Source organism: Miniopterus natalensis, chromosome 7, assembly GCF_054644295.1.
Source record: "Miniopterus natalensis isolate mMinNat1 chromosome 7, mMinNat1.hap1, whole genome shotgun sequence".
In the NCBI taxonomy this organism is placed as follows: domain Eukaryota; kingdom Metazoa; phylum Chordata; class Mammalia; order Chiroptera; family Miniopteridae; genus Miniopterus; species Miniopterus natalensis.
In genome coordinates, this window is record NC_142087.1 from 48288540 (window position 1) to 48298341 (window position 9802).

At 36.9% G+C, this 9802-nt stretch overlaps 1 pseudogene; it reads right to left on the reverse strand.

The window, feature by feature from the left end:
* Nucleotides 1–2049: 2049 nt before the first annotated feature.
* Nucleotides 2050–7721, reverse strand: LOC148092764 (eukaryotic translation initiation factor 1 pseudogene; annotated as a pseudogene).
* Between the last annotated feature and the right edge of the window lie 2081 nt (nucleotides 7722–9802).

The window sequence follows — 9802 nt, forward strand, 5'->3', positions numbered from 1 at the left end:
TATCATTTATGATCTTTGCAAAGTCTTTCATTATCTCCCACCTTTCTCTCCACTTCAAGCAGAGCTATCTATGCTCTTTTCTTTTGATCCTATGATCCTGTGGCATATTTTTTTTTTTGATAAAGAGCCTCTATTATAGTCTTTTTGATATTTCATTAGCTGTCTACAAACTGTCCCTCCACCCAACCCAATCACAGAAAGAAAGAACCATAGTATATTGATTTCTGAATTCTTGTAGTTCAGCTCAAAACCTGACGCAAAGTGGGTGTTCAATAAATATTTGTTGAATGCATGTCTTAGGTCAGGCTTCCTAGAAGCAGAGCCTGAGACTGAAATTCTTTTGCAATGATTTATTGAGGGAGAACTCTCAGGAGAAACTATACGTAAGTGAGGGAAGCAGGATAGGAAGCAGGGAAGGAACTAAGCAAATATGTCATCAGATGAGGTCTTTCTTAGCTGATCCCAGGGTAGCTCTGGAGTGTGAGGGACACCCCAGAGTTGCTGTCTCTTGAGGCAAGGGGATTGGCCTTCTGTATCTTATATCATTCCATTATGAGCCATGGGCCTCCTGAGAAAAGGAGGGGCATAAAAAATCCAAGGCATTACCAAACAAGACAGCTCAGTTTGCCCAGCAATTCTCTGGAGAAGGGGTACAGCTGTCTGAAGTAATCCATCATTACACAGAGCAACCAGGGGAGGGACCTGGATAAGGTAACAACAGTGCTACAAAAACAACAAAACTTAGACCCATTCTCCAAAGTATTGTGGATAATGATTCATGTGGAATAGAATGATTTATATGGAATACCAAAAAGAATTCAAGCTTAAGAGTCAGACACCTGGTTCCAATCCCAATTTTGCATGTGACAGGTCACTGCACCTCTCTCAGTCTCAGTTTTCTCCTCTAAGAAACTATGGTAATAAATCTATTTCTTGTGATTCTGGTAAAGTTTTATACACACACACACACACACACACACACACACACACATTTGTAAGCTTATTAGTGTAGTATTATTATTATATATAATTTCATTTTGTTCATTTACCATGCTCAAAAATTAATTTTCTAGGCAGAAAATTCAACTGAGATTCTGTGACAATGAGTCCTCTCCCACATATTAGGAATATTTTTTAAATATAGTGTGCGTAACAGAGAAGTTAGACGGATTCTCAATTCCAGCTCCTACATCACATCTGAAACCTTAGACAGTTTCTCTTTCCTTCACCATTGCTCTAATTTGCTTTCTTCACAGCAATAGTCACTATTTAAAATTGTCTGTTTTTATCACCTCTTTTGTTTTTATATCTGCTTCTTCTCCCCCCCACCAAGTAAAATGTAATACTTTTGTTGTTGTTTTCTTTTTCTGAAAACAAGTTTTATTTTAATAAAGGTTTAAATACATTACATAGCATTAAAATCGAAGGGGGGGAAAACCCCCCAAATTAGTTGTTACTTAATATGGCATTGGTCAGCTGTTGCTAGTAACAGCTAAGCTACATGACTGACACATTAGTTTGAAATGTGTTCCCTAGTCAAAAGTTTAACCCCTTTAAGAAGGCTGGCCTCACATTCTGATGTTTGGACATCAGTTAGCTAGGATAAGTCTAGTCAAAGAAACCTTGGTGGCAAACCAGATGTCCTGTCACCTCACTAGAGGGAATGTGGCTGCTAAGTTCCACCCACCTGATGAGGCAGGAGACACCAAGGGACCTTTGACTACCAAAGGCTCCCTCTAGTGGTCCAGCTGCCTTGCTGCCTTAGCCCATCCTCTCAGCGTCACTGAAGGCTATTTAGCTGGTGACATTCTTAGGGCAGGGAACTCTGCAGAGGGAGCTTCTTGCCAGGCACAGCCATCTGTGATATTGGGGCTCTGGGCTTGGCTGAAACATCACATTATTGCTTTGTTTCAAGCTGCACACCGCCAAGCGCCTACTGCTTGACCCCTGTTTAAATGAGGGACTTTAAGACTAGACGGCATGGCTCTTTTCAGTTTATTGCATGAAGTTATACTAGTCCAAGTTAAAAGCAGACCCCTGATGGTTACATTATACAAGCTGTGAGGTTTTTAAACTTGTGACAAGGAACAGAAGAGACATTCTACTCGTTGCAAGGAAATCCTCACTTAAGCTTCCGTGAGTCAAAAGCACTAAAGCCCATGAACCATTCTCTGTGAGGAACCGGCATGTGCTCTTACGCTGGTCACCCTGCAGCTGAATTACTTCTCCATACTCTGGGTGCTCAATTACAGGACCATTGCAGCAAATTTTTCTTAAACGCCTTCACTAGTTTCCTTTTTATCATAACCATCAGTGAGCGATCCCTTGGACAGCAGTAAGGGTCTTCCTGCCGTTTCTCTGTTGAATTCTTGTATGGATATAATCCTCAGTGCCAGCAGGAAGCAGATCATCACCTACTTCATCAGCAAGCAGGTAGAAACAGTGGAGGCTCTGGATAGCAGATATACAACGATTCCCTTTTCCTCAGTGGAAATGGCCTGCAGAAGGTAGGGGTGGGGGTGGAGGGGTGAGGGGCTGCTAAGTCCTTATCAGCAGCTCAGTGACTTTTAAGAGCTGCCCCTTTCTTTCTTGTTCAATGCACCTTCTTTGGCATAAAACCCTGCCTGGCATGTTGGTGGTGGTAAATAAATTACTGACAGTCTTACTGGTATTTTAAATTATCTTATCAAAATCACACTTGCTTTAACTTAGAGGCAGGGCTAAATGTGTTCCCACTTAGTAGAGATCAAAGGCCACACCTGCTGTAGCTGCGTTGTGACCTATGTGAGCACACTTAGTCTTAAAGAGGCATGCATGTCACTAGTATTATTATTCACTTGGCCATTAATCGTGACAACTCTTAGCTGACTCATTTTCGGATTCCCGATTCAAGCAAAGTTTCAGAAGTTCTCTGCACTTTAAAATATTACTACTAGTTAATGAATATAGTCAGGAGACAAGACAAATAATTGCCATGTAGTTCTTGAACTAGTATGATAGCATAAAAATGATACCGCGTATCTGTACGGTGTTTCTATGTTCATGATCTTATTTTATCTCGTGAATGTCTCTGAGCAGCCATATGCTAAAATATGACATCTTTAAAATGTTGTGGATTCTTCATTTGCTTCCTTGTGAAAGTTAGATGTAAATAGCAATCCCATTCACTGTATTGCTTGATGCAATATATCTGAACTTAGAATCCAGATGACTAAAATATGAATTATTAGTAATGCTAATGTCAATCAAAAGGACAGGGAAATAAGAGGTTGGAGGTTTTACATAATTACACAAATGCGTGCATGAATACCTGAGGGCTTCTTCTAGCATTGGCTTGTGCTTGTCACCGACCTAGTTACTGATGGGTATAAATGTGTCAGTGGTAGCACATTCTCACTGCTTTGCCTCCTTCCTCCACTACCTACTGATATACCTGCAAGACGTGACTTAAGTGACTTCTTTGCCACAGAAGACTAAGACAGTCAAAGAAATGTAGTGTGTGTTTTTTTCCTTTAGTTTTAGATGTTAATATGTTTTTATAGTGACAATACCAAACACTCTATTCCCTCTGGGCATTTTAATAACCTTTTTGGATACATGTGGAAAAATCTGGCAAAATTCAAACAGACTGCAGACCAGCCAAATCTGATATCATGTATTACTAGGTTTATCAAATATGTGTTGAGAAAATAAAATATATTCAATGACTTAAGGCTTGCACATTGAGTTAATTCTACTTGTTTTCAGCCTCATGTCTCAGTTTGAAGTGTTCATGTTGAATAACTAACCCCTATTTCATTTAAAACTTGGATGCTTCTTCATTCCAAAGTGATAGTTGAATTTTGTAGAGTATAACAGAGTCCATAATTTCAGAATTAGGTCATTGTTTCTCTTCACTTACCAAATTAGTTCTCAATGAAAATTTAATGGGTAAAGGGGGAAAAGAAACCCTAAAAAAGAAAGTGAAAGCTTTTGTAGGCTCTCAGAATGAATAAGAAAGGACTTTTTCAGATAAAAGTCTTGGACTGCCAATAAAAATGCACCTAATTTTTTAAAAATGATGTTTAATACTGAAGTGAAATGAAATTCCCCAGATCCCTGCTAAAAATTTCATTGAATTTTCTAATTAAACAACTCTTCAGGAATGCTCAATGTGTCAGTCAACTTTCCTAACTGAATTTGCTCCAAGAAATAACCAAATAGGAAGCTTATGATTTTTATTCTATTGTCCTTGTCACATTGGAAAACTTCAAAATTGGATTTTTTAAAAAAAATCTTAACCTGAGGATATGTTTTTACTGATTTCAGAGAAAGAGGAAGAGAGAGGAAGGGAGAGAGAGTGAGAGAGAGAGAGAAACATCAATGTGAGAGAGAAACATTGACTGGCCTTCAACCTTTTGGTGTATGGGATGACACTTCAACCAACTTAGCCACCTGGCCAAGGCCAAAATTTGAAATTTAATTTTACCCTTTTTTTCCTAGAATCTTGTCTTGATATTGTGGGCTTATGATAGTTACCGAATTTATCTTAGCATTGACTTTATCCAATTATGATGGCATAGATCAAACTGCCAAACAGAAAGATTTTAGAACTTTGTAACTGTGGACTGCAGTGACCATCTCAGTTATCCACAGATTTGGCTGCTTCTGGATTCACAAACATCTCGTTTTACACCCCAGCTTTAAAGTTTTCTGTGCTTTGTTAGCTTGCTAAGAGTTGTTTGCATTTGGGAAAAAAAAATACTAAAGCACTTGAGATATGTCAGGTATAAATGTTTTAGGATGAAATTTGCAAAGTCTTTTAAATATAAATTTCTATTCTCCAAGTAAAAATTGTAAAAAAGGGCTTTATTTTATTTTTTTAAAAATACATCTTTATTGATTTCAGAGAGAGAAAGGAAGAGGGAAAGAGAGAGATAGAAACATCAAGGATGAGAGAGTCATTGATCGGCTGCCTCCTGAATGCCCCCGACTGGGGATCAAGCCCGCAACCCGGGCATGTGCCCTGACCGGGAATCAAACCATGATCTCCTGGATTCTAGGCCTACGCTCAACCACTGAGCCATGCCTGGCTGGGCAGGGTTTTACTTTAAAATTTCAAGACATTGATTTTTTTTCTCTCTCTCTCCCTCTCTGCTTCTTCTTTCTGAAATTAGTAAAAATATATTTAAAAAAAAAAAATTAAGACAGGTAACTGAGGGGTGTCATGAGCAGTGTAAAATTTGCTGGTCTATGTCAAATAGTGCATGTTTGGTTACATACTAATCTAATATTTACATACACATTAAGCACATTGTTTTATAGGCCAACCACCTCTTTTGCAGTAAAACAAAAGCTTTAGTAAAATAAATTATTCTACTTTATTCAATTTTCTTATATTTAACTAATAATACTCTTCACCTTTCTTTTATCAAGTGAGATACAGACAATAACAAGAACAAGTTGTAAAGAATAAAAAAATAACAGACATGGGTCTAAGGGTCACAGCCATGTGATGTTTTTCCTCTCAAAATAGCTATAAAGCATGTTTCTAACCCAAGCACATTTCTAATTCATTTCCCTTTCCTCCAGCCTTTATAGTTCTCACCTGGATTAGTTCTTCCCTGTATGAGGCATTTTGCACAGTATTCAGGCTGACAATTTACTAAGATATACTATTTACTCTTATTACACATGCAACATATATTCCATTATACATTTAATAAATAAAGACAAGAACAAAAATAAGGAAAATGTACTCTCATTACTCATCACCGTAGAAAGTCACTATTAATGTTTTCATGGTATAACTTTCTCTTATAAGCACACATAATTTGTAAAAATGGCATTGAAAATACATGCTGCTTTGTTAACTATCTTTGGCACCTGACATCTATTATAAAGATGCTTCCAATTCAATTATATTTTATCCTATGGTTCGTATTTATTATCACAACTCTGCAATGATCCTTCTCATAACTAAACCATCTTTGAAGGAAGCCTGATAGTTTTCCTTTTCTCTCTTTTACCCAGATCTTATATCGTCTTCTACTTAATTTTATCTGGTACATGTTGTGCTTTACTGACTTGTGTTCTCAGATACGTGCCCTGGATAATCTTTTTAAATTCTCTTTTGAATATTAATTTGTGTCTGTTTGTTCTGTGTGTGATTTGGTTTTTGTTTTTTCAAGAATATAGACCATCTGGGTGTTGGATCTCTTTTGTCAATTCATTATCACATTCTCTCAGGTCTTCTCTCATTTCTGTGACCCTTTCCTCTGAATCTCAGAAAAGCTTCTCAAACATGCTTCCTACATCACAGATTTAGGCTTTTTTCGTGGTTGATTCTTGCAGTGTAATTTCCAGTATAATTTAAGATCCTGCCATGACATTCTCACATTTTTTTCTTGAACTTTTCCAATCCCTTTTTTATTGCCATATCAAAGCATTTTAATCTTTTTTTTATGAAAATCGTGTGTATCTTTATTTCCTTAGAACACAAAACAGATTTCATCTATTGTTTTTGTCTCTTGTTCAACATACTTTTAGAAACCATGTACTTTATCCACTTTTTAAAATAATGTCTTTTTTATATTATAGAATAGTTTGAATAAGTCCCCCCTGTTACTTTTTCTTCAACAAAGAGATAGCATGTCATCTTATATTTTTCTCCTAAATATTATAAATGCATGATCTTTACATCTTCTCACTCTATTGGTATCTTATGTTCAGATATGAAGCCTTAGTTAAACCGCAGTCTTTCAGATGCCAGTTTTCATCACCTAAATTCTGTGCACCCTTGACTCCATGCTAGGTATATAGTATAGTTGTGTTGGGCTTTCTTCAAATTGCTGTTGTCAGCTTCACAGGAGGAGAGTGGTGCTGTAGCAGAGAAGAGCTCTAGAAGCATCCCGTTACGTTCCACCAAGACAGAAAAGGGTCCATTGTGAAAAACCCTTTTAGGAGAGTCTCAGCTCTTTCTGGCTGTCTGTATGGTCCCTCCAGCACAGAAACTTGTGAGTACCGTTGAATATCTACTAGTATCCACCTGGCACAGGACACAAGAAACAAGAATTACACGTTTCACATTTAAAATCTTAGTTACTTTTCAAGCAAATACATGAATGGCCAATGAAAGGAGAATGTTCAGTAGGACTCTTTAATATTCTACATTAAAATTATGCCACAATCTTTACTTTCTCTCTCTCTCTTTTTAAGATGATTTTATTGATTTCAGACAGAGGAAGGGAGAAGGAGAGAGAGAGAGAAACATCAGTGATGAGAGAGTCATTGATCAGCTGCCTCCTGCACCCCCCACGGGGGATCAAGCCCGCAACCCGGGCATGTGCCCTGCCCAGGAATTGAACCGCAATCTCCTGGGTCCTAGGTCAATGCTTAACCTCTGAGCCACGCAGGGCGGGCTTTACTTTCTCTTTAAACATTTTCTTGCACAACATTCAATTTTCACCTGTATCTTCTTATATCTTTTTTCTTCTAACAGACAAAAGACTAAAATCACTCTTCCTCAGTTTCTTCCGCAATGCATATTGAAAATCTGCTAAGTGTTAGGCATTATGCTATGTTCGGGGAGGTACGTAGATGGAAAAGATGCTGTGCCCTTGCCTCGGCACGTTTACCTTGGGAAGAGTGGACGTGCTCTGTAAACGGTTGTATGAAGCAGCCACACGCTGCAGAGCTGGGAAGGGCTGAGCTGTGTAGGAAGGAGATGCTTGGGAGGTCATCTTAGATTGGGACTGCCAAATGCCACCTTTATGGAGGAAATGAGTAACAGTGAAGCTTGTTAGAATAATAAAGAACAACCATCACAGAAAAAAAAAGAATAAAATCATCTTGGCCTCAAGTTTTTTCCATGTAGATATCTATCTATCATCTATCTATAATCATATATATTTATTTATATATACTTATATATTAACATATATAAGTAAGTATACATGTAGATATAATACAGTCTTTCTATATTCTGTATATATTCTGTATTTACTTTTTTTTTACAAAAATTTAAATTCACATATTTGTTTAAAAGATTATTTAATGACTGATGATCATATATACTTAGTTTAAAGCTCTCTTTTTTTTTTTACTTTTCAATAACATTCCATTTAATTTTTAATACCTGAGAACCACAACAAACAAAAATATATTATAAATGTCTTATATTACTGTCAAAAGAAGCATACCAATAATTCAGATTAAAAAATATTTTAAAACTAAATTCTAAGATTATACATTTTAATACAAATTTTATTCATCGGTCATTGTACAACATTATGAACAAGTTACATTTAGTTTTGTAAAATAAAAGGTAAAAAATAGTATGCCCTTTTCATTGTAACCCACCCTGATGACCCTGTATGATAAGCCTGAAGGATCCAAGCTGAAGTTTGTAAGGGATATCAATAATTCTGCTGTATAATTTAAGGTTATTTACTACACAGAAGATAGTGTGGCATAAAATTAGATGAACAATCACCAGGACGGCAGATAGCACACACACATGCTTACTTACTTTCTATACCCTAGCTCAGTGGTTCTCAAACTGCACTGTGCATTAGATGCTCTGAAGGGCTTGTTAAAACTCAGATTTCTATGAGCCTGTTTCTATTTTGTTTGTTTATTTTGTTCACTAGATTCCACATATAAGTAAATCATATGGTATTTGTCTTTCTGACAGGTTTATTTCAATTAGCATAATACTCTCTAGGTCCATCCATGCTGTCGCAAAATGTAAGATTTCCTTCTTTTTTTACAGCTGAGTAGCATCCCATTGTGTGCATGTCCCACGGCTTTTTTATTCACTCATCTACTGATGGGGACTTGAGCTGCCTTCAAATCTTGAATATTGTAAATAACGCTGCAATGAACATAAGCGTGCATGTATTATTTCAGATTAGTGTTTTGGGTAAAGGTGAAGGGATTAAGAAAAAATAAAACTAAAAACTAAAAACAAAAAAACCACACAACTCATAGACATAGACCACAGCATGGTGATTCCCAGAGAGAAAGGGGGCGGGGGAGGGAGAAGGGGGTAAAGGGGGTAGAAATGGTGATGGAAGGAGACTTGACTTCGGGTGTTGAACACACAACACAATATACAGATGATGTACTCTAGAATTATACACTTGAAACCTATATAATTTTATTAACCAATGTCATCCCAATAAATTCACTAAAAACAAAACAAACACACCAAAGGCCCTTCAGATTTCTGGCCCTATCCCTAGTGTCCCATTGAATAGGTCTGAGGTGGGTCCTTAGAATTTGCATTTCTAACAGTTCCCAGATGCCGCTGATCTTGACCCTACTTTGATAATTACAGTTCTAGAGAATTCTGCTTCAAAGGAAATTTATTTCAGAGAATAATTTTGGAATTAGTGTGGATGTAAGGGTACAAGAATGCACAACTTCACAGGATCAGCCAAAATTTACTTCTAGTAGAAAACATATTTTCCCCCTCTTCTTCTTCCAGCTAAAGGCATACAGATACTCCCCTTACCTGTGGGGGATACGTTCCAATAGCCTCAGTGGATGTCTGAAACCACGGATAGTACTGCACCCTTTATATACTGTGCTTTCTTATCCATATATACCTGTGGAAAGTTTAATTTATAAATAGGTCACAGTAAGAGATAAACAACAAGAATTTAAAATAGAATAATTATCAAAATATACTGTAATAAAAGTTATGTAAATGCAGTCTCTCTCTCTCTCTCTTGAAATATCTTCTTGTACTGTGCCCAACCTTCTTGTGATGATGTGAGATGATTCAATGCCTATATGAGATGAAGTATCCAGAATGACA